The following is a 24,819-nucleotide window of genomic DNA, read 5'->3' on the forward strand; positions in this document are numbered from 1 at the left end:
AGCGCCGTCTGATACAAACAATTACGCAACCAAAGCATTTATAATTTGAGGGAAACTGTGATAATTGTTGTATTTAACTTTGTGCTTCAATTTAACGAAAAAGAATGAATGAAACGTTACGTTATAGATTTGTCCTTGGGCCAAACAAATGATGCATGGAAATTTTTATCTCACTTGTACAATAAATGTGACCTGCATTTTGTTCATAAAAATACATGGGCAGACGGACAGACTTACTGATATGTATAAACCGTCACAGAATGTGATTCTATGAAGATTACCAACGGAAATACGGACTACCTTACGTATTTCTACCTGCTACAAACATGCACAACTACAGAATACACTGTACTATAGTGCAATTTTGAAGAATATTGGAAAGTAAAAAAAATCCGTCGAAAGAATTATTTAAAAATAACCCGTTGTATGGGGTCTACAAAGACGCGGGCCTGAAAAGTAATTTTCTGTCATAGGCTGTAGTACCGATTCTGAACTTCAAATACGAAATTTGCAACAATTCCGTTAAATATGTCGCTAATATCATCAAACTGGAAACAATTTTTTTGAATAATGTTGCGAATATCATGAAAATAATGAATAAGACGAGGTTCGGTGACGTGGATCTGCCTAGACAATTTTTCGTTAAGGTCATTACATTTAAACACAATATTTAAAACAATTCTGTCCAAAAATGTGGCTAACATCATCAAAATACCGAATATCGGGGGTTACCGTTATATGAGGGCTATACGATATCGTGGACTTATACAGGCACTCAGAAGGAACTTCTTGTGTAGAATTTCAGAAAATTCAATTGAAAAACGTGACTAAAATGACCAAAATACCGAATACCTGTTGGGGGTTATATGGCGATATAGTAGACCAATATAGCCGCCTTCGAACTTCATCTGATCTGTGCATAATTCCTATCTTAATTCGTTTTGACTCTAGAGTGATTACAAAAGACAGACAGATGGACGGACGGACGGAATCATTTGTTTGTGTGTGTGTTGTTGCTGATATTCGTTTGTGTCTGATCGAGGTGAATGGTGGTTTATCACACACAAACGTATATCAGCAGCCACACACAAACCGTTAGTGGATATTGTCAAAAATCAAATTCTTGGTTAATCACATTCTATAATTGTATTCTGAAGTGAACGGTCGTAAAAAGTAAGTAGTAGTGGTTTAAAGAGCTTTATTAAAGTGATTTTATGTTAAAGTGTTTTAGAGAACAGAGAATTCACGTGTTTGGAATAAAAAAGTAAGTAAAAATATAAAGTGCTTTGAGTGTGCTACTGATTTTACAAAAATTTATAATCTATTTTTTTTAAAAGTAGCCGCAATATAAACGGTCAAACGACTGTCAATTGGTAAGTAAAAATTTCATTTGTATAAATTCAATGTGCTGATATAGCTTTAAATTGTCTTTTTTTTCAGATTGGTATCTATTTTAATGTTGTAAATGAACACGGATCATCTCTAATCGAGTGGCTTGACAAAATAAGGAACATTTTGACGAACATAAAAGAATCTATGAAATGTCGAGATCCTTATATGAATGCTATGCTATTAGATTCAGTGGACAAAGATGGATTTGGAAAAGGTAGGATATTTTAAAACCTATCATTAAATTGGTAATAAAAAATATTTTTATTTTCTAGAAAAGAATACATAAAAACCTTTATGGTGTCTTCATGACTATTTGTATCCTACAAAAAAATCATGCGCACTTTCCGCAAGTACAGTCATATGGGGGTTATACGAAGACGTAGACCTGCACAGTCAATTTTCTGTCTAAGCTGCAGTATCCCTTTGGAACTTCAAATACCAAATTTGAAACAATTTCAGTAAGTAATGCCGCTAAAATGATCAAAATACCAAATATCGGGAGGTACCGTTATGTGGGGGCTATATGAAAACGTGGACCTACATGGCTTATTTACGAGCTTAACCTGCCCACTGGCAAAATAAACATGTCTGCAAAATTTTAGCCTTCTATCTTGATTCAATCGAAAGATGGCGTGATTACAACAAACAGACAGAAAGACGGACATCACTAAGTCGCATAGAATTTTACGTTGATCAAGAATATATATACTTTGTAGGGTCTTACATGAGTATTTCGAGTTAATATACCCTCCATAGTATGGAAGAGTATAAAAAAATAATGTGCACAAATACTTTTGGAAAAAAGGATTTTCGATGATGTACAATTATATCCAGTTCACAGAACTTTTGTGTAAGGCAGACAAACAATTGATACCCAGACAATCAAGTTTTTATTTCAGTTCATTTACTGTTTTCTTCTGGGAATGAAAGCTAATTTTACCTATTGCCCTTCTGTCAAAATTTTGCTTATGTTTCCAAAAACAAAATTTGAATTTTTTTTTAAATGATTGCGTTCGTTGATTTCGGCTGCGCCGTGTCTGTGCCCGGACATAATCCCCATAATTGCAATGGTTTGTTTTTGGTCATAACCGCTTCCTAAACGGACACAATTCCCATGGGGAGTATGACCGTTTGCTGTGTGGACTACTTACAAAAATAATTAATTTTAGAAATCGTTGATGTGCGGGACATACTTAGAGAAGAAAATCTCAAGCCCCGGTCAAAGGCCGTTTACTTACAAAAATTATGAAATTTAAGTGCAGGACATACCCAGAGGGGAAGATCTCAATTATTTTTTATTTTGGGCATACCCATTATTATAGGGATTATGTCCTCAACATTCTGGGGATTGTGACCGAACCCCATAATGGAATGGGGATAATGTCCAAGACTATTAAAGACTCATAGTAGACTTTTATATATATATATTAATGAAACTATGCAGTCCTTGACCTCACAAATAGAATTCCTATTAAAATGGAACAAGTCAATACAACCATTTATCCTGGGTCTAGGAAACCCAAAAAAAGTGGACGTAGATACTTTTTTATACCCTCCATCATTCTATGGAGGGTATATTAATAACGAATTGAGATAGAAGGCTAAATTTTTGCATACATGCATAGTTTACAAGTAGGCAAGCTAAGTTCGTAAATGGGTCATGTCGGTCCACGTTTTCGTATAGCCCCCACATGACTATAACTCCCGATATTCGGTATTTTCATGATTTTAGCGACATTATTTCAAATTTCATATTTAAATTTCGTAATGGGTACTACTGCCTATGACAAAAATTGTTGTATGCAGTTCCACGTCTTCGTATAGCCCCATATAACGGTACCTCCCAAAATTCGGTAGGAGCTACACTATTCACCGATTTTTTTTTAAGTTTTGCTTTTGAATATTGTAATGGCTTGTGACAAAAGTTGCCTATGCAGGTCCACATAGTCGTATAGACCCTAAAATAACAGCTACATTCGGTGGAGGGTATTCAAAGTTCGCCCCGACCGAACTTACTGCGTTTTATTAATTTTTTTAAAGTTTAACTGTATTATCGCAATGGTCTTACGGCTATGTGAAGTATTGTACTGGTATATATTATAGTTGAACACCGTTTAGTTAAGATACTTCTTTATAAACATGTTTTCTTTACCCAATGGTTTTCGCTTATTCATATTCATGCATTCGTAGATGCGTTGCAAACTATGAGACATTTAGTGGGAATGGGACCAATAGAATCTGATTCAGTAAAGACTTTATACATCAAACTTCCTGTTTACATTAAACAATGGGGCAGAACTTGATTGTAGGGTTGACTTGTAAGATAAATTATGAAGGGAAATTCAAAAGTACGAACTATGTGTCTGAGAAAAGTTCAAACTAAAAGTAAATTTGTTAAATTCGAATTGTTGATACCGGAGTAACGGAAATTTGCTAGTTCATGGTTAAAATGCATGTATGATAGACTATGCTAAGTTCGGCCCGGCCGAACTTGTAATACCCTCCACCATTTTGAAAAATGTCAAAAAATTGCATCGAAAAACACCGCTCAAAGTATTACTCATTACGAGCTTCAAATGCGAAATTTAAACCAATTTCTGTAAATAATGTATTTAAAATCATCCAAACACGGAATATTGGGGGGTACCATTATATGGTCGATATCGTGGACCTTTATAAACCATTCTCTTTCAGGGAGTAAAGTATTTAGAAGGAACTACTTGTTTAGATTTTCGGACAATTCCATTGAAAATTTTGGCTAAAATCATCAATATACCGAATATCGGGTGTACCGTTATATGAGGACTATACGATATCGTGAGCCCATCTTCTATCGTCAGTAGACAAAATACTTTGTTAAATCCAAAATTATTATTTCAATGACTTACAAATTGTATGATGAACCTACTATACACTCCATACTATATACGGTGGAGGGTAAAAAAATCAAAGTCATAGAAGTACAAACATAGGAGAGGTAAGAGGCAAAATATTGGCACCGAGTGGATTTTCGCCTTGTTTAAATAAGAAAAAAGTCCAATCTCCATCTTCGATTGTCAATGTATGGTTTGGCCGTAGAATCAATTCTCTATCCGACTCGAAGGGCCAAATGTAGAAGATGAGAAAGAAAATACAACCGCTTCGTTCGGGTGTAATTTCAATTCTAGTTTTTGTTTAAAATTATGTTCCTTAAATACTACTGAAACTAATCTAACTTAACCTAATCACAGCCATACAATTATTCTTATCTATACTAATATTGAATGGAGAACATTGCATCATTCATTTCATCCAAGTGGTCTTGTATATCTACTGAGCGCAACCATATCTGTGCGAGTGGGTCATAACCTTTATTATCTCACACATATTGTAGGCGTCAGCGGACAGGATCACCGAACTGTTCACATGTGATATTTTATGCAGGCTGGGAAATATTTAATCTTAGAATATATAGTTTTATTGCTAGATTTTCCCAGCACCTCAACCTCAAAAGTATGAACAAAGTGTTTTGTATATTCTCACTGGCGACATAAATGTGCATGTTTATATTGGACTGTATTTTTATAAAATTTAAAAATTGATTGGCACGAAATATTTAATTATAACAATATCAAATATAATCTATATATAAACATGTATATACTATGTAAAATAAAATTAATATCTTGTTAGGTAACCGCTTCTACGAAACGACTCCGCTTCTTTGCTGATACCAACACCTATATCTGCCGGCTACATTGTCCATGCTGCCGAATGAATAGTCCATCGTTGCAGACTGTCATCATCCCTATAGAAAAGGATTTACAATGGTTTTATGGTATGCTTTGGCTTGTCGCCATCTGTTTTCACGGCCATTGACGATTTGCTAATGATTTTTTCCTAATAACACCCTTCCAGAACCAGAGAAATTGGCTTTTCCTACTTCTTCGATGCATTCGGTATTTTAATGATTTTAGCTACATTATAAACTGATTTCTCTTCAAGTTTCGCATTTAAATATTGTAATAACTTATGACAAAAGTTGCCTATGCAGGCCACGTCGTCGTAGAAGAATTCGGTATTCTTAAGATTTTAACAGAATTTTTAACGGATTTTATTTTTTGGAAATTGCCAAATTTGTACCATATGGTGGAGGGTATTAAAAGTCCGGCCCGGCCAAACTTACAGCTTTTTTACTTGTTTATTTTAGTGACATTATTCACCGGAATTTTTCTAATTTTGTATTTGAAATTCGTAATGAGTACTACAATCTGTGACAGAAAATTGTCTGTGCAGGTCCACGTCTTCGTATAGCCAACGGTAACTCCCTTTATTCGATATTCCGATGATATAAGCGACTTTATTCACCGGAATTGTTTCAAAATGGCACAGCATATTACCTATGTAGGATATGTCTTCGTATAGCTCCCACATAAAAGGTATTTTTTCACAAAATTTTTGGAAATATTTGAAGCTTGTTCCACGCTTCTTAGCTTCTTAGCTTCTCTGTTATTTGTTTTATGTTAACATGTTTCCGTTGTGACAGCGCCTCTACATATTTTGACATTAATTATTGTTCATAATACATTTTGCCTAGTCTTTAACATTATATGTATTTATTGATAATTCTTTGGCTGAGAATTTACAATTTCTTGCATGACAAATATCATTACTTGTAACTCTTTTTATGCCCTCCACCACACTATGGAGAGTATATTAATTTTATTATTCCGTTTGTAACTCATTATAATACAACCTATGACAAAAAAATACTTATGTATGTCCACGTCTTCGTAAAGCCCCCTATATAACTTCTAATACTCAACATTTTTAAGTAATTAGAGATATTAAAGACCGGAATTGTTTCAAATTTCGTATTTGAAGTTGGTAATGGATACTAAAACTAAAAAAAACATTTATAATTTGAGGGAAAACTGTGATAATTGTTGTATTTAAATTTGTGCTTCAATTTAATGAAACAGAATGAATGAATGAATGAATGAAACGTTACGTTATAGATTTGTCCTTGGGCCAAACAAATGATGCATGGAAAATTTTATCTCGCTTGTACAATAAATGTGACCTGCATTTTGTTCATAAAAATACATGGGCAGACGGACAGACTTACTGATATGTATAAACCGTCACAGAATGTGATTCTATGAAGATTACCAACGGATGTACGGACTACCTCACGTATTTCTACCTGCTACAAACATGCACAACTACAGAATACACTGCACTATAGTGCAATTTTGAAGAATATTGAAAAGTTAAAAAAATCCGTCGAAAAAATCACTTAAATAAAACCCGTTGTCATTTAAATACTCATGTCGGACCCAACAAAGTTTATAATACAACCTATGACAAAAAATTACTTATGTATGTCCACGTCTTCCTAAAGCCCCCTATATCTTCTAATACTCAAGATTTTTAAGTAATTAGAGATATTAAAGACCGGAATTGTTTCAAATTTCGTATTTGAAGTTCGTAATGGATACTAAAACCTACACTGAAAGAAAAAAGCTTCGTTGTCTTCGTAAAGCCCCTACATAACTTTTAATACTCAACATTTTTAAGTAATTAGAGATATTAAAGACCGGAATTGTTTCAAATTTCGTATTTCAAGTTCGTAATGGATACTAAAACCTACACTGAAAGAAAAATGCTTCGTTGTATTAATAAACCGGTCTCATTGATTTTTTTCATTGATGCAATGAAACGCAACATGTATATAATGAATGTTTTGTTCATGCAATGGAAACTTACGCTGCTTTAAAATTTAATGATTTTTGTTTTCATTCACTTATTTGTGCAAAATTTCGTAAAAAATGTGTATATAGAAATCATACATAACAGCGCCGTCTGATACAAACAATTACGCAACCAAAGCATTTATAATTTGAGGGAAACTGTGATAATTGTTGTATTTAACTTTGTGCTTCAATTTAACGAAAAAGAATGAATGAAACGTTACGTTAAAGATTTGTCCTTTGGCCAAACAAATGATGCATGGAAATTTTTATCTCGCTTGTACAATAAATGTGACCTGCATTTTGTTCATAAAAATACATGGGCAGACGGACAGACTTACTGATATGTATACACCGTCACAGAATGTGATTCTATGAAGATTACCAACGGAAATACGGACTACCTTACGTATTTCTACCTGCTACAAACATGCACAACTACAGAATACACTGTACTATAGTGCAATTTTGAAGAATATTGGAAAGTAAAAAAAATCCGTCGAAAGAATTATTTAAAAATAACCCGTTGTATGGGGTCTACAAAGACGCGGGCCTGAAAAGTAATTTTCTGTCATAGGCTGTAGTACCGATTCTGAACTTCAAATACGAAATTTGCAACAATTCCGTTAAATATGTCGCTAATATCATCAAACTGGAAACAATTTTTTTGAATAATGTTGCGAATATCATGAAAATAATGAATAAGGCGAGGTTCGGTGACGTGGATCTGCCTAGACAATTTTTCGTTAAGGTCATTACATTTAAACACAATATTTAAAACAATTCTGTCCAAAAATGTGGCTAACATCATCAAAATACCGAATATCGGGGGTTACCGTTATATGAGGGCTATACGATATCGTGGACTTATACAGGCACTCAGAAGGAACTTCTTGTGTAGAATTTCAGAAAATTCAATTGAAAAACGTGACTAAAATGACCAAAAATGACCTGTTGGGGGTTATATGGCGATATAGTAGACCAATATAGCCGCCTTCGAACTTCATCTGATCTGTGCATAATTCCTATCTTAATTCGTTTTGACTCTAGAGTGATTACAAAAGACAGACAGATGGACGGACAGACGGAATCATTTGTTTGTGTGTGTGTTGTTGCTGATATTCGTTTGTGTCTGATCGTGGTGAATGGTGGTTTATCACACACAAACGTATATCAGCAGCCACACACAAACCGTTAGTGGATATTGTCAAAAATCAAATTCTTGGTTAATCACATTCTATAATTGTATTCTGAAGTGAACGGTCGTAAAAAGTAAGTAGTAGTGGTTTAAAGAGCTTTATTAAAGTGATTTTGTGTTAAAGTGTTTTAGAGAACAGAGAATTCACGTGTTTGGAATAAAAAAGTAAGTAAAAATATAAAGTGCTTTGAGTGTGCTACTGATTTTACAAAAATTTATAATCTATTTTTTTTAAAAGTAGCCGCAATATAAACGGTCAAACGACTGTCAATTGGTAAGTAAAAATTTCATTTGTATAAATTCAATGTGCTGATATAGCTTTAAATTGTCTTTTTTTTCAGATTGGTATCTATTTTAATGTTGTAAATGAACACGGATCATCTCTAATCGAGTGGGTTGACAAAATAAGGAACATTTTGACGAACATAAAAGAATCTATGAAATGTCGAGATCCTTATATGAATGCTATGCTATTAGATTCAGTGGACAAAGATGGATTTGGAAAAGGTAGGATATTTTAAAACCTATCATTAAATTGGTAATAAAAAATATTTTTATTTTCTAGAAAAGAATACATAAAAACCTTTATGGTGTCTTCATGACTATTTGTATCCTACAAAAAAATCATGCGCACTTTCCGCAAGTACAGTCATATGGGGGTTATACGAAGACGTAGACCTGCACAGTCAATTTTCTGTCTAAGCTGCAGTATCCCTTTGGAACTTCAAATACCAAATTTGAAACAATTTCAGTAAGTAATGCCGCTAAAATGATCAAAATACCAAATATCGGGAGGTACCGTTATGTGGGGGCTATATGAAAACGTGGACCTACATGGCTTATTTACGAGCTTAACCTGCCCACTGGCAAAATAAACATGTCTGCAAAATTTTAGCCTTCTATCTTGATTCAATCGAAAGATGGCGTGATTACAACAAACAGACAGAAAGACGGACATCACTAAGTCGCATAGAATTTTACGTTGATCAAGAATATATATACTTTGTAGGGTCTTACATGAGTATTTCGAGTTAATATACCCTCCATAGTATGGAAGAGTATAAAAAAATAATGTGCACAAATACTTTTGGAAAAAAGGATTTTCGATGATGTACAATTATATCCAGTTCACAGAACTTTTGTGTAAGGCAGACAAACAATTGATACCCAGACAATCAAGTTTTTATTTCAGTTCATTTACTGTTTTCTTCTGGGAATGAAAGCTAATTTTACCTATTGCCCTTCTGTCAAAATTTTGCTTATGTTTCCAAAAACAAAATTTGAAATTTTTTTAAATGATTGCGTTCGTTGATTTCGGCTGCGCCGTGTCTGTGCCCGGACATAATCCCCATAATTGCAATGGTTTGTTTTTGGTCATAACCGCTTCCTAAACGGACACAATTCCCATGGGGAGTATGACCGTTTGCTGTGTGGACTACTTACAAAAATAATTAATTTTAGAAATCGTTGATGTGCGGGACATACTTAGAGAAGAAAATCTCAAGCCCCGGTCAAAGGCCGTTTACTTACAAAAATTATGAAATTTAAGTGCAGGACATACCCAGAGGGGAAGATCTCAATTATTTTTTATTTTGGGCATACCCATTATTATAGGGATTATGTCCTCAACATTCTGGGGATTGTGACCGAACCCCATAATGGAATGGGGATAATGTCCAAGACTATTAAAGACTCATAGTAGACTTTTATATATATATATTAATGAAACTATGCAGTCCTTGACCTCACAAATAGAATTCCTATTAAAATGGAACAAGTCAATACAACCAAACACAAAAAAAGTGGACGTAGATACTTTTTTATACCCTCCATCATTCTATGGAGGGTATATTAACAACGAATTGAGATAGAAGGCTAAATTTTTGCATACATGCATAGTTTACAAGTAGGCAAGCTAAGTTCGTAAATGGGTCATGTCGGTCCACGTTTTCGTATAGCCCCCACATGACTATAACTCCCGATATTCGGTATTTTCATGATTTTAGCGACATTATTTCAAATTTCATATTTAAATTTCGTAATGGGTACTACTGCCTATGACAAAAATTGTTGTATGCAGTTCCACGTCTTCGTATAGCCCCATATAACGGTACCTCCCAAAATTCGGTAGGAGCTACACTATTCACCGATTTTTTTTTAAGTTTTGCTTTTGAATATTGTAATGGCTTGTGACAAAAGTTGCCTATGCAGGTCCACATAGTCGTATAGACCCTAAAATAACAGCTACATTCGGTGGAGGGTATTCAAAGTTCGCCCCGACCGAACTTACTGCGTTTTATTAATTTTTTTAAAGTTTAACTGTATTATCGCAATGGTCTTACGGCTATGTGAAGTATTGTACTGGTATATAGTATAGTTGAACACCGTTTAGTTAAGATACTTCTTTATAAACATGTTTTCTTTACCCAATGGTTTTCGCTTATTCATATTCATGCATTCGTAGATGCGTTGCAAACTATGAGACATTTAGTGGGAATGGGACCAATAGAATCTGATTCAGTAAAGACTTTATACATCAAACTTCCTGTTTACATTAAACAATGGGGCAGAACTTGATTGTAGGGTTGACTTGTAAGATAAATTATGAAGGGAAATTCAAAAGTACGAACTATGTGTCTGAGAAAAGTTCAAACTAAAAGTAAATTTGTTAAATTCGAATTGTTGATACCGGAGTAACGGAAATTTGCTAGTTCATGGTTAAAATGCATGTATGATAGACTATGCTAAGTTCGGCCCGGCCGAACTTGTAATACCCTCCACCATTTTGAAAAATGTCAAAAAATTGAATCGAAAAACACCGCTCAAAGTATTACTCATTACGAGCTTCAAATGCGAAATTTAAACCAATTTCTGTAAATAATGTATTTAAAATCATCCAAACACGGAATATTGGGGGGTACCATTATATGGTCGATATCGTGGACCTTTATAAACCATTCTCTTTCAGGGAGTAAAGTATTTAGAAGGAACTACTTGTTTAGATTTTCGGACAATTCCATTGAAAATTTTGGCTAAAATCATCAATATACCGAATATCGGGTGTACCGTTATATGAGGACTATACGATATCGTGAGCCCATCTTCTATCGTCAGTAGACAAAATACTTTGTTAAATCCAAAATTATTATTTCAATGACTTACAAATTGTATGATGAACCTACTATACACTCCATACTATATACGGTGGAGGGTAAAAAAATCAAAGTCATAGAAGTACAAACATAGGAGAGGTAAGAGGCAAAATATTGGCACCGAGTGGATTTTCGCCTTGTTTAAATAAGAAAAAAGTCCAATCTCCATCTTCGATTGTCAATGTATGGTTTGGCCGTAGAATCAATTCTCTATCCGACTCGAAGGGCCAAATGTAGAAGATGAGAAAGAAAATACAACCGCTTCGTTCGGGTGTAATTTCAATTCTAGTTTTTGTTTAAAATTATGTTCCTTAAATACTACTGAAACTAATCTAACTTAACCTAATCACAGCCATACAATTATTCTTATCTATACTAATATTGAATGGAGAACATTGCATCATTCATTTCATCCAAGTGGTCTTGTATATCTACTGAGCGCAACCATATCTGTGCGAGTGGGTCATAACCTTTATTATCTCACACATATTGTAGGCGTCAGCGGACAGGATCACCGAACTGTTCACATGTGATATTTTATGGAGGCTGGGAAATATTTAATCTTAGAATATATAGTTTTATTGCTAGATTTTCCCAGCACCTCAACCTCAAAAGTATGAACAAAGTGTTTTGTATATTCTCACTGGCGACATAAATGTGCATGTTTATATTGGACTGTATTTTTATAAAATTTAAAAATTGATTGGCACGAAATATTTAATTATAACAATATCAAATATAATCTATATATAAACATGTATATACTATGTAAAATAAAATTAATATCTTGTTAGGTAACCGCTTCTACGAAACGACTCCGCTTCTTTGCTGATACCAACACCTATATCTGCCGGCTACATTGTCCATGCTGCCGAATGAATAGTCCATCGTTGCAGACTGTCATCATCCCTATAGAAAAGGATTTACAATGGTTTTATGGTATGCTTTGGCTTGTCGCCATCTGTTTTCACGGCCATTGACGATTTGCTAATGATTTTTTTCCTAATAACACCCTTCCAGAACCAGAGAAATTGGCTTTTCCTACTTCTTCGATGCATTCTTTTCCACATTCGTTGGAAGTGATGGGGCCTTCTGTACGTATCGGCATTCCTCCTTTATTATCTTCTGCAATTAGATTATTTATTTCCTTTCCTACCAAATGTATGTAAATGTCCTCATTGCCATTGCTATTATTATTTATAATAAATAGATAAGTTCCCCCGGAGTTGTTTATTGGTCAGAGCTGAATATGTTCCTTTCTTACATATGACTGTTGTTTAGACAGGTCATCTCTCTCAGATTCGACGACTTGCCTTTCCTCTTGCTCCGTGTCTTCAATTTTATTTTGTTGGAATTGTTTCAAATTTCTTATTTTAAGTTCGTAATGAGTATTATAACCTCTGACAGAAAACTCTCTCAGCAGGTCCACGTCTTCGCATACCCGTATATAACGGTAACTCCCCTTATTCGATATTCCGATGATATTAGAGACCATATTCCAGAATTGTTTCAAAATGGCACAACATATGACAGATAATTACCTATGTAGGATGTCTTCGAACATTAAAGAATGTATTAAATGTCGAGGTCTCTTTATGAAGAAGCTATTAGATTTAGTGAACACGGATGGATTCGAAAAAGATTGGGTGTCTTAAAACTTATCATTAAATGTATAATTATAAATACTTTTTATTTTCTAGATAACAATACATTAAAACTTTTATGATGTCTTTATGACTATTTGTACCCTACAAAAAAAAAAAAAACAAGTTACAAAGCAATAAGTTCCCTTCCCCTTTTGGAAATTTTCTAAAAATAAAACCCGTAAAAATTCTGTTTAAATCTTAAAAGTACCGAATATAGCCGTTATATTGTGGCCTATACGATGTGGACCTACGTAGGCATTGTTGTCATAAGCCATTGCCATATTCAAATTCGAAACTTGAAATAAACGGTGAATAATGTAGCTAAAATCATCAAAATACCGCACAAAACCTAAACTTGCATAGACAATTTTCTGCTACAGCCTGTAGCATCCACTACGAACTTCAAATATGACATCTCAAACAATTTCGCTGAGTATTGTACCTAAAATCGTCAAAATACCGAATATAGGAAGGTACTGATATATTGGGCCTATACGAAGACCTGGACCTGCATAGACAACTTTTTGTCTTAGGCTGTAGTATCCATTACGAACTTCAAATACTAAATTTGAAACGATTCTAGTGAATAATGTCGCTAAAATCATCAACATACCGAATATCGGGAGGTACCACTATATGGGGTATGCACGAAGACGTGGACCTGCACAGTCAATTTTCTGTCTTAACAACAGTCATATGGGGGTTATACGAAGGCGTAGACCTGCACAGTCAAAATGTTGTCTATCTGGTTTCATACATCCGACTAATTATTAAGAATCAAACGCTCGTATCAAAAATTAATTATTCATATCCGCAATCAATAGTTTGTAAGTTTCAAACTATTGATTGCGGATATGACTGTTGTTAAGAAAGAAAATTGACTGTGCAGGTCCACGTCTTCGTGCATATCTGAAGGCCAGTAAGTTATTATTATTTAGAATAGACAATAGTTATTTCGATTAATTTTATTATTATTACTAGCATTATTATTTTTCTATTGTGTGAAATTTGAAGAGAGTTACATGCTTATTTAGCTTGAAATTCGGTACAAGGTACAAGAAGAAATGGTCCGATCTATACCATCTTTATAAACGATCTTTTGTTAATGGAAATATTGAGATATACCAAGTCTGAATGGAATCGAATTTCCATTTCGCGTTTTATGAGCTTCATGGATACCCAAAATTTTTAACCTTTGTGGGGGAGGTACAAAACGGAGTGGGCTGATATATTTCGATTTTAGACCAGACCTTGGGTTAATAAAGATATCTTGTGTGTTGTTTTAAGAGAACAGGATGCATGATCGTTTTGGTTATTTAAAACTTTGACCCTTTGTTCGGGAGATACCAGTAGGAATGGTCCGATATATTCCATCTTCACACCGGACTTTGGTTTAATAAAAATATTGTGATGTGTGTAGTTTGAAGACAATCGGACACTTACATCACGTTATGTAAGAGTTATAATTATTCAAAATTTTGACGATTTGTGGGGGAGGTTCTTGATGAATTGGACCTATATTGTCCATTTTCGTACCCGATCTAGTGCTGACGCAAATATTAGGATTCGCAAACTTGGAGCAAAATCGGGTTATCCTTTCTCTTTCTGTGTAGTAAATTATTTTCTTTGAAAATGTTGACATTTTGTGTGTTAGGTTCCAGAATTAATGTCCAAGGTCTACGGCCAACATGTTTGCGTGCCCAAGGCTTTAATACACCCTCCAGAATATTTTCGCGATAATACTTGGCTTTCATCCTGATGCCACGGTCGATTAATACGAGCGGAGAGCGACCATCGGCTATTATAGCACCCCCACCCTCACCATGGACGGCGCTTGAGTTCCGATGGCCAACCGAAGGTGCACATTTTCAGCTGACCTCTTTGGCAAGTATACACGACAATTTTGTTTGTTTACAAACTGCTGGACAACGAATGTTTTCTCATTGGTGAAAACCAAATTCGGCAGTTCACCACTTTCGGTCAAGCGAAGGATCTCTAGCTCTTTTGAGTCTATTTTCTTTCTGTTGCGGTGTAAGTTCTTGTACTTTTTGGAATTTCAATGGCTTCATCCTAAGCTCATTTTTCAATATTTGCCGAATGGATGCGGGTTTTAATCAAGTCGCTTCTATACTTTTCGAACAATTTCTGCTGATGTTGTTGTTTTCTTCCGTTCACTTCCTTGACATCGGGCTCCGCTACCAGTTTCACGGTACGAGACACAAAAGATTTATTCACATTTAAATGCTGGAGTGCACTAACGAAATCATACTATCACGGGAGGAACCGTTATATGGGGGATATACAAAAACGTGTACCTACACATACAATTTTCCGCCAATGGAGCTAGAACAATTTATGACCTATAAATAAAAACTTTTAGACAAATCCGTTGAAAATGTGGCGAAAATCATCAAAATACCGAATATTGGGAGGTACCACCACACTAGGGAGGGTACATTAATTTTGTCATTCCGTTTGTAACTCATCAAAATACTCATGTCGGACCCAACGAAGTTTATATATTCTATACTTCTATATTCTATTTCTTGATCAGATTCTAAGTCGATTTAAATATGTCCGTCTGTCTGTCCGTCTTTCTGTTGTAATCACGCTATCTTTCGAAGGAATTGAGGTAGAGGGCTAGAATTTTGAGCACATGTGTATTTTGCCAGTAGGCTGTTAAGTTCGCAAATGGGGCATGTCGGTTCACGTTTTCGTATAGTTCTCATATAACGGTACTTCCCGAAATTCAGTGTTTTTGTGATATAAGTCCCATTATTAAACGGAATTTTGTTAAATTTCGTATTGAAAGATCTTATGGGTTACTACAGCCTATGACAAAAAATGAATTATGCAGGTCCACGTTTTCCTATAGCCCCCATATATTGGTAACTCCCGATATTTGGTATTTTCATTATTTTAAATTTCGTAATGGGTACTACTGCCTATGACAAACATTTTTGTATGCAGTTTCATGTCTTCGCATAGCCCCATATAACGGTACCTCCCAAAATTCGGTAGGTGCAACATTATTAACCTATTTTGTTTTTCAAGTTTTGCTTTTGAATATTGTAATAGCTTTTGACAAAAGTTGCCTAAACAGGTTCACATAGTCGTATAGACCCTAAAATAACAGCTGCATTCGGTATTTTTAAGATTTTAACAGAATTTTTAACGGATTTTATTTGTTTTGAAATTGCCAAATTCGTTCCAAATGGTGGAGGGTATTCAAAGTTCGGTCCGGCCGAACTTACACATTTTGTATCTATTTATTTTTTAAGTTCAACTGCATTATCCAAACTGTCTTACTGGTATGTGTAGTTTAAAGTGGAACACGGTTAAATTATTATACTTCTTTATAAACATGTCTTTATCTAATGGTTTTTATACCCTCCACCATACTATGGAGGGTATATTAATTTTGTCATTCCGTTTGTAACTCCTCGAAACACTCATGTCAGACCCAACAAAGTATATATATTCTTGATCAGCGTACAATTCTAAGACGATTTAGCCATGTCCGTCTGTCTGTCTGTGTGTCTGTCTGTCTGTTGTAATCACGCTATCTTTCGAACAAATTGAGAGAGAAGGCTAAAACTTTGCACACATGTATATTTTGCCAGTGGGCAGGTTAAGTTCGTAAATGGGCCATGTAGGTCCAAGTTATCATATAACCCCCATATAAATGTACCTCCCGATATTCAGTATATTGATGATTTTAGCGACATTATTTACCGGGATTGTTTCAAATTTGGCATGTGAAGTTCGTAATGGATACTTCAGCCAATGCCAGAAAATTTTCTGCGCAGGTCCACGTCTTCGTGTAGCCCCCATATAACGGTACCCCCCGATATTCGGTATTTCGATGATTTTAGCGACATTCTTTACCGAAATCGTTTCCAATTTGGTATTTGAAGTTCGTAATGGACAGAGATGGGCATAATGCACTGTATTTTTAGTGCACTAATAATTTCACTATCACTGTTCATTTAGTGGTAGTGCAATTTTTAATTCCACTACCACTAAAGGGTTAGTGGTAGTGAAAAATAAATTGCACTACCACTAATCCTTTAGTGATATTTAAAAAGAAAAAAAATTGCACTACCACTAAATTTTAGTGGTAGTGAAATTTCAATAGCACTACCACTAAATTTAGTGGTATTTAAAAAAACTTGCACTAAATTAGTGGCATTTCATAAAAAATAGCACTAAATTAGTGCTATTTAGAAAAGTAATCAAATTTTATGAATATGTACTATATATTCTGGATTGTTGTTCCCTACTCACTTTAATAAACTGGTATAATACTTATATACATAGTGCTTTTTTTGGCTTCGCTAAAATTTAGTGGTAGTGCAATTTTTTTTTTTGAAAAATCACTAAATTTATTGGTAGTGCTATTAAAATTTCACTACCACTAACATTTAGTGGTAGTGCATTTTTTTTTTAAATATCACTTAAGGGTTAGTGGTAGTGCAATTTATTTTTCACTACCACTAACCCTTTAGTGGCAGCCACACAATTATTCTTATATATATAAAGGGGAACATTGCAGGTCTGCTTGTCATTTCATCCAAGTGGTCTTGTACATCTACTGAGCGCATCGATATCTGTGCGTGTGGGTCATAACCTTTATTATCTCACATATATTGTAGGCGACAGCGGACAAGATCACCGAATTGTTCACAAGCGATATTTTATTAATTTTAGAATATTTAGTTTTTATTGCTAGATTTTCCCAGCGATTCAACCTCAAAAGTATGTGCAAGTGGCTTTTCCTATTTCTTCGATGCATTCTTTTCCATATTCGTTGGAAGTAATGGTGCCTTCTGTACGTATCGGCATTCCTCCTGTATTATCTTCTACAATTAGATTATTTATTTCCTTTCCTACCAAATGCATATGAAGGACCTCATTGCTATTATTATACCCTCCACCTTGGAAAAGAGGGTTTATTAATTTTTCCATTAAAGTATATATATTCATAACCAGCATAAAATTCTAAGTCGATTTAACTATGTCCGTCTGTCTCTTGAAATACGGATACAGCCCACATTATTTGACGTAAAGCGTCAAAATTTAGCAGAACAATTTGTATTGTGTCTACGATGGTATTGAAAATGAGATATATCGGTTAATTTTGGTATAGTCCCCATATAACGGCCAATATTCTGTATTTTGATGATTTTTGACACATTTTTTCAGGGATTTGTCTGAAAATTGGTATTTGAGGTCGTAATGGGTGCTTGTTCGCGTGAAGAAACATTGTACGTATAGGTCCACGTTTTCGTATATCACCATACAGCGGTTTTTTACCGATATTCGGTATTTTGATGATTTTTGGTACATTTTCCCATGAATATGTCTAAAAATTTGGTATTTGTGGGTCATATTGGTTTCTAATGCTTCTTTTACCCTAATGTGGACTGAATTTAAAATTCGGCCAGGCCGAACTTAATGTTTGTTTAAACTTGTTATTTTTAAATAAATAGATACGTTCCTCCCGAAGTCAGGGCGGAATCGGAATTTCTTTCCTCATTTCGTTCCTGAAAATGGGGACCTGCCTGCGGGAAATACTTCATAATATTTCCTTCTAAGCAGGGAATCTGTTTTAGATTAACAGCATGATTTCCCTCTCTTACATTTGCCAGTTGTTTAGACAGGTCATCTCTCTCAGCTTCGACGACTTGCCTTTCCTCTTGTTCCGTGTCTTAATTTTTATTCCATCCACCATAGTATGAAAGGTATATTAAGTTTGTCAATCCGTTTGTAACACCTCGAAACATACATTTGAGACCCCACAAAGTATATATATATATATATATATATTCCTGATCAGCATAAGATTCTATGTCGATTTAGCGATTTCGATCCGTCTGTGGAAATCTCTTTAGCTTCCGAGCGATTTGTAGTAGATTTATAAAATTTTACTCAAATGCATATTATGTCTGCAGGATTTTGATATTGAAAATAGGCCATATAGGTCCACGTTTTGGTGTAGCTCCCATATAACGGTACCTCTCGATATTGTGTACTTTTTTATACCCTCCACCATACTATGGAGGGTATATTAATTTTGTCATTGCGTTTGTAACTCCTCGAAATACTCATGTCGGACCCAACAAAGTATATATATTCTTGATGATAAGACGATTTAGCCATGTCCGTCTGTCTGTCTGTCCGTCTGTCTGTCTGTTGTAATCACGCTATCTTTCGAACAAATTGAGAGAGAAGGCTAAAATTTTGCACACATGTATATTTTGCCAGTAGGCAGTAGGCAGGCCATGCAGGTCCAAGTTATCATATAGCCCCCATATAACTGTACCTCCCGATATTCAGTATTATGATGATTTTAGCAACATTATTTACCGGGATTGTTTCAAATTTGGCATGTGAAGTTCGTAATGGATACTTCAGCCAGTGCCAGAAAATTGTTTGCGCAGGTCCACGTCTTCGTGTAGCCCCCATATAACGGTACCCCCCGATATTCGGTATTTTGATGATTTTAGCGACATTCTTTACCGAAATCGTTTCCAATTTGGTATTTGAAGTTCGTAATGGATACTACATCCTAAGTCAAAAAATGAGCCATGTAGGTCCACGTCTTCATATAGCCCCCATATACCGTACCCCCCGATATTCGGTATTTTGATCATTTTAGCGACATTATTTACCGAGATTATTTCAAATTTGACATGTGAAATTCGTAATGTATACTTCAGCCCATGCCAGAAAATTGTCTGCGCAGGTCCACGTCTTCGTATAGCCCCCATATAACGGTACCCCCATATTCGGTATTTTAATGATTTTAGCTACATTATAAACTGATTTTTCTTCAAGTTTCGCATTTAAATATTGTAATAACTTATGACAAAAGTTGCCTATGCAGGCCCACGTCGTCGTAGAAGAATTCGGTATTCTTAAGATTTTAACAGATTTTTTAACGGATTTTATTTTTTGGAAATTGCAAAATTTGTACCATATGGTGGAGGGTATTAAAAGTTCGGCCCGGCCGAACTTACAGCTTTTTTACTTGTTTATTTTAGTGACATTATTCACCGGAATTTTTCTAATTTTGTATTTGAAATTCGTAATGAGTACTACAACCTGTGACAGAAAATTGTCTGTGCAGGTCCACGTCTTCGTATAGCCAACGGTAACTCCCTTTATTCGATATTCCGATGATATAAGCGACTTTATTCACCGGAATTGTTTCAAAATGGCACAGCATATTACCTATGTAGGATATGTCTTCGTATAGCTCCCACATAAAAGTTATTTTTCCACAAAATTTTTGGAAATATTTGAAGCTTGTTCCAAGCTTCTTAGCTTCTCTATTACTTGTTTTATGTTAACATGTTTCCGTTGTGAGCAGCGCCTCTACATATTTTGGACATTAATTATTGTTCATAATACATTTTGCCTAGTCTTTAACATTATATGTATTTATTGATAATTCTTTGATTGAGAATTTACAATTTTTTGCATGACAAATATCATTACTTGTAACTCTTTTTATGCCCTCCACCACACTATGGAGAGTATATTAATTTTATCATTCCGTTTGTAACTCATTATAATACAACCTATGACAAAAAAATACTTATGTATGTCCACGTCTTCGTAAAGCCCCCTATATAACTTCTAATACTCAACATTTTTAAGTAATTAGAGATATTAAAGACCGGAATTGTTTCAAATTTCGTATTTGAAGTTCGTAATGGATACTAAAACTAAAAAAAGCATTTATAATTTGAGGGAAAACTGTGATAATTGTTGTATTTAAATTTGTGCTTCAATTTAATGAAACAGAATGAATGAATGAAACGTTACGTTATAGATTTGTCCTTGGGCCAAACAAATGATGCATGGAAATTTTTATCTCGCTTGTACAATAAATGTGACCTGCATTTTGTTCATAAAAATACATGGGCAGACGGACAGACTTACTGATATGTATAAACCGTCACAGAATGTGATTCTATGAAGATTACCAACGGAAATACGGACTACCTTACGTATTTCTACCTGCTACAAACATGCAAAACTACAGAATACACTGTACTATAGTGCAATTTTGAAGAATATTGGAAAGTAAAAAAAATCCGTCGAAAGAATGGGGTCTACAAAGACGCGGGCCTGAAAAGTAATTTTCTGTCATAGGCTGTAGTACCGATTCTGAACTTCAAATACGAAATTTGCAACAATTCCGTTAAATATGTCGCTAATATCATCAAACTGGAAACAATTTTTTTGAATAATGTTGCGAATATCATGAAAATAATGAATAAGGCGAGGTTCGGTGACGTGGATCTGCCTAGACAATTTTTCGTTAAGGTCATTACATTTAAACACAATATTTAAAACAATTCTGTCCAAAAATGTGGCTAACATCATCAAAATACCGAATATCGGGGGTTACCGTTATATGAGGGCTATACGATATCGTGGACCTATACAGGCACTTTTCTTTTAGGGGGCAAAATGCTCAGAAGGAACTTCTTGTGTAGAATTTCAGAAAATTCAATTGAAAAACGTGACTAAAATGACCAAAATACCGAATACCTGTTGGGGGTTATATGGCGATATAGTAGACCAATATAGCCGCCTTCGAACTTCGTCTGATCTGTGCATAATTCCTATCTTAATTCGTTTTGACTCTAGAGTGATTACAAAAGACAGACAGATGGACGGACGGACGGACGGAATCATTTGTTTGTGTGTGTGTTGTTGCTGATATTCGTTTGTGTCTGATCGAGGTGAATGGTGGTTTATCACACACAAACGTATATCAGCAGCCACACACAAACCGTTAGTGGATATTGTCAAAAACCAAATTCTTGGTTAATCACATTCTATAATTGTATTCTGAAGTGAACGGTCGTAAAAAGTAAGTACACCTAAGCCTGTTTTTACACGGTAGATTGGTTCTACAAGAAGCCGTGTAAAAAAAACCGTGTAAAAAAAACCGTGTAAAAAAGACATTGATTTTATGGGTGATTTGTTCCTAATTTCTAAAACCTATTAAAATTAGTGAAAAACAAGAATAGAACAGTGTGGCTTGTTTGTTCGGGATACCGTAGTATTTTGTTGTTGCAAAATAGTCTGGCTTTATCCCTTTATTGTTGTTTTTATAAAAACAACGTTTGTTTATTAGTGGAGAACGATGGTAATGTTTACCAGGGGGTAAGGCAGGGAATACCTAGGTTTCGGAAAGAGCCACCAATCCTCATCAGTTCCCTTGTTTTTGTCTGGGATATTCTCCCCAGAAGTTATTTTAAAAATAACTTCTATGACAAAAAACATTTTTTTACCCAAGTGACGAGATCGTAAGCTCAATAGAAGAGGAACCAAAGAATTAAATAAAACTAAAATTCTCTTGGAAAGTCTTCTAAATCTTACAACCGCACTTATAAACATTTACATCTTTCTCCACTCGTTATGCTTTCGTTCAGCCTGAACGAAGTAGCATAACCATGTAAGTTGGTTTTGTCTGTTACAACAAAAACCCCTTCGTCGACCGTGCCTTGTCTATTAATAGAACAGTGTGGCTTGTTTGTTCGGGATACCGTAGTATTTTGTTGTTGCAAAATAGTCTGGCTTTATCCCTTTATTGTTGTTTTTATAAAAACAACGTTTGTTTATTAGTGGAGAACGATGGTAATGTTTACCAGGGGGTAAGGCAGGGAATACCTAGGTTTCGGAAAGAGCCACCAATCCTCATCAGTTCCCTTGTTTTTGTCTGGGATATTCTCCCCAGAAGTTATTTTAAAAATAACTTCTATGACAAAAAGTGGAGAAAGATGTAAATGTTTATAAGTGCGGTTGTAAGATTTAGAAGACTTTCCAAGAGAATTTTAGTTTTATTTAATTCTTTGGTTCCTCTTCTATTGAGCTTACGATCTCGTCACTTGGGTAAAAAAATGTTTTTTGTCATAGAAGTTATTTTTAAAATAACTTCTGGGGAGAATATCCCAGACAAAAACAAGGGAACTGATGAGGATTGGTGGCTCTTTCCGAAACCTAGGTATTCCCTGCCTTACCCCCTGGTAAACATTACCATCGTTCTCCACTCATAAACAAACGTTGTTTTTATAAAAACAACAATAAAGGGATAAAGCCAGACTATTTTGCAACAACAAAATACTACGGTATCCCGAACAAACAAGCCACACTGTTCTATTAATAGACAAGGCACGGTCGACGAAGGGGTTTTTGTTGTAACAGACAAAACCAACTTACATGGTTATGCTACTTCGTTCAGGCTGAACGAAAGCATAACGAGTGGAGAAAGATGTAAATGTTTATAAGTGCGGTTGTAAGATTTAGAAGACTTTCCAAGAGAATTTTAGTTTTATTTAATTCTTTGGTTCCTCTTCTATTGAGCTTACGATCTCGTCACTTGGGTAAAAAAATGTTTTTTGTCATAGAAGTTATTTTTAAAATAACTTCTGGGGAGAATATCCCAGACAAAAACAAGGGAACTGATGAGGATTGGTGGCTCTTTCCGAAACCTAGGTATTCCCTGCCTTACCCCCTGGTAAACATTACCATCGTTCTCCACTAATAAACAAACGTTGTTTTTATAAAAACAACAATAAAGGGATAAAGCCAGACTATTTTGCAACAACAAAAAACAAGAATTTTTAACAACAAGAATTCATGTCTATTTTATTAAATCAAATATATAATGCTTGTGCTATTCACATGTGCTTTGACCAGTAAAAAATGTTTGTACGCGCTAAAGGGGAATTCACTTAAATCTTTAAGCTAGTGTTCGCAAACTATTGATACTATCGATGGTTTCAGACTTTTTTCTTTCATAAATACTTTTTTGTGATATGAACATACTTCGCAAAAATTAAATTTGACAAAAAAAATTAAGTACATAAAATTTCAAATCGTGCTAAATGGAATAAAATCGTATAAAAAAATTAAAAATATTCAATTTTCAAACCGTGTTATATCAAAACCGGGTACAAAAAGACAGTGTAAAAACAGACTTAGGTGTAGTAGTGTTTTAAAGAGCTTTATTAAAGTGATTTTGTGTTAAAGTGTTTTAGAGAACAGAGAATTCACGTGTTTGGAATAAGAAAGTAAGTAAAAATATAAAGTGATTTGAGTGTGCTAAAGATTTTACAAAAATTTATAATCTATTTTTTTTTAAAGTAGCCGCAATATAAACGGTCAAACGACTGTCAATTGGTAAGTTAAAAATTTCATTTGTATAAATTCAAATTGTTTTTTTTTTGTTTCAGATTGGTATCTAATTTAATGTTGTAAATGAACACGGATCATCTCTAATCGAGTGGGTTGACAAAATAAGGAACATTTTGACGAACATAAAAGAATCTATGAAATGTCGAGATCCTTATATGAATGCTATGCTATTAGATTCAGTGGACAAAGATGGATTTGGAAAAGGTAGGATATTTTAAAACCTATCATTAAATTGGTAATAAAAAATATTTTTATTTTCTAGAAAAGAATACATAAAAACCTTTATGGTGTCTTCATGACTATTTGTATCCTACAAAAAAATCATGCGCACTTTCCGCAAGTACAGTCATATGGGGGTTATACGAAGACGTAGACCTGCACAGTCAATTTTCTGTCTAAGCTGTAGTATCCCTTTGGAACTTCAAATACCAAATTTGAAACAATTTCAGTAAGTAATGCCGCTAAAATGATCAAAATAC

At 34.6% G+C, this 24,819-nt stretch overlaps 1 protein-coding gene and 2 long non-coding RNA genes across 8 annotated transcripts in view; all 3 read left to right on the forward strand.

Annotated features, from left to right (window-relative positions):
• Positions 1 to 24,819, forward strand: part of LOC101892885 (putative FERM domain-containing protein FRMD8P1) — a 1,829,920-nt gene that overhangs the window by 797,031 nt on the left and 1,008,070 nt on the right. The window lies entirely within an intron of this gene.
• LOC131806676 (uncharacterized) lies at positions 1,528 to 5,666 on the forward strand. The gene is made up of 3 exons (XR_009344139.1): positions 1,528 to 1,606; positions 1,665 to 1,850; positions 5,065 to 5,666. It is a non-coding gene; the product is annotated as an uncharacterized LOC131806676 (long non-coding RNA).
• LOC131806674 (uncharacterized) lies at positions 8,388 to 12,699 on the forward strand. The gene is made up of 6 exons (XR_009344137.1): positions 8,388 to 8,487; positions 8,561 to 8,596; positions 8,664 to 8,829; positions 8,888 to 9,073; positions 12,269 to 12,413; positions 12,495 to 12,699. It is a non-coding gene; the product is annotated as an uncharacterized LOC131806674 (long non-coding RNA).

The sequence above is a fragment of the Musca domestica genome, unplaced genomic scaffold (genome assembly GCF_030504385.1).
Source record: "Musca domestica strain aabys unplaced genomic scaffold, Musca_domestica.polishedcontigs.V.1.1 81, whole genome shotgun sequence".
Taxonomy (NCBI): Eukaryota; Metazoa; Arthropoda; class Insecta; order Diptera; family Muscidae; genus Musca; species Musca domestica.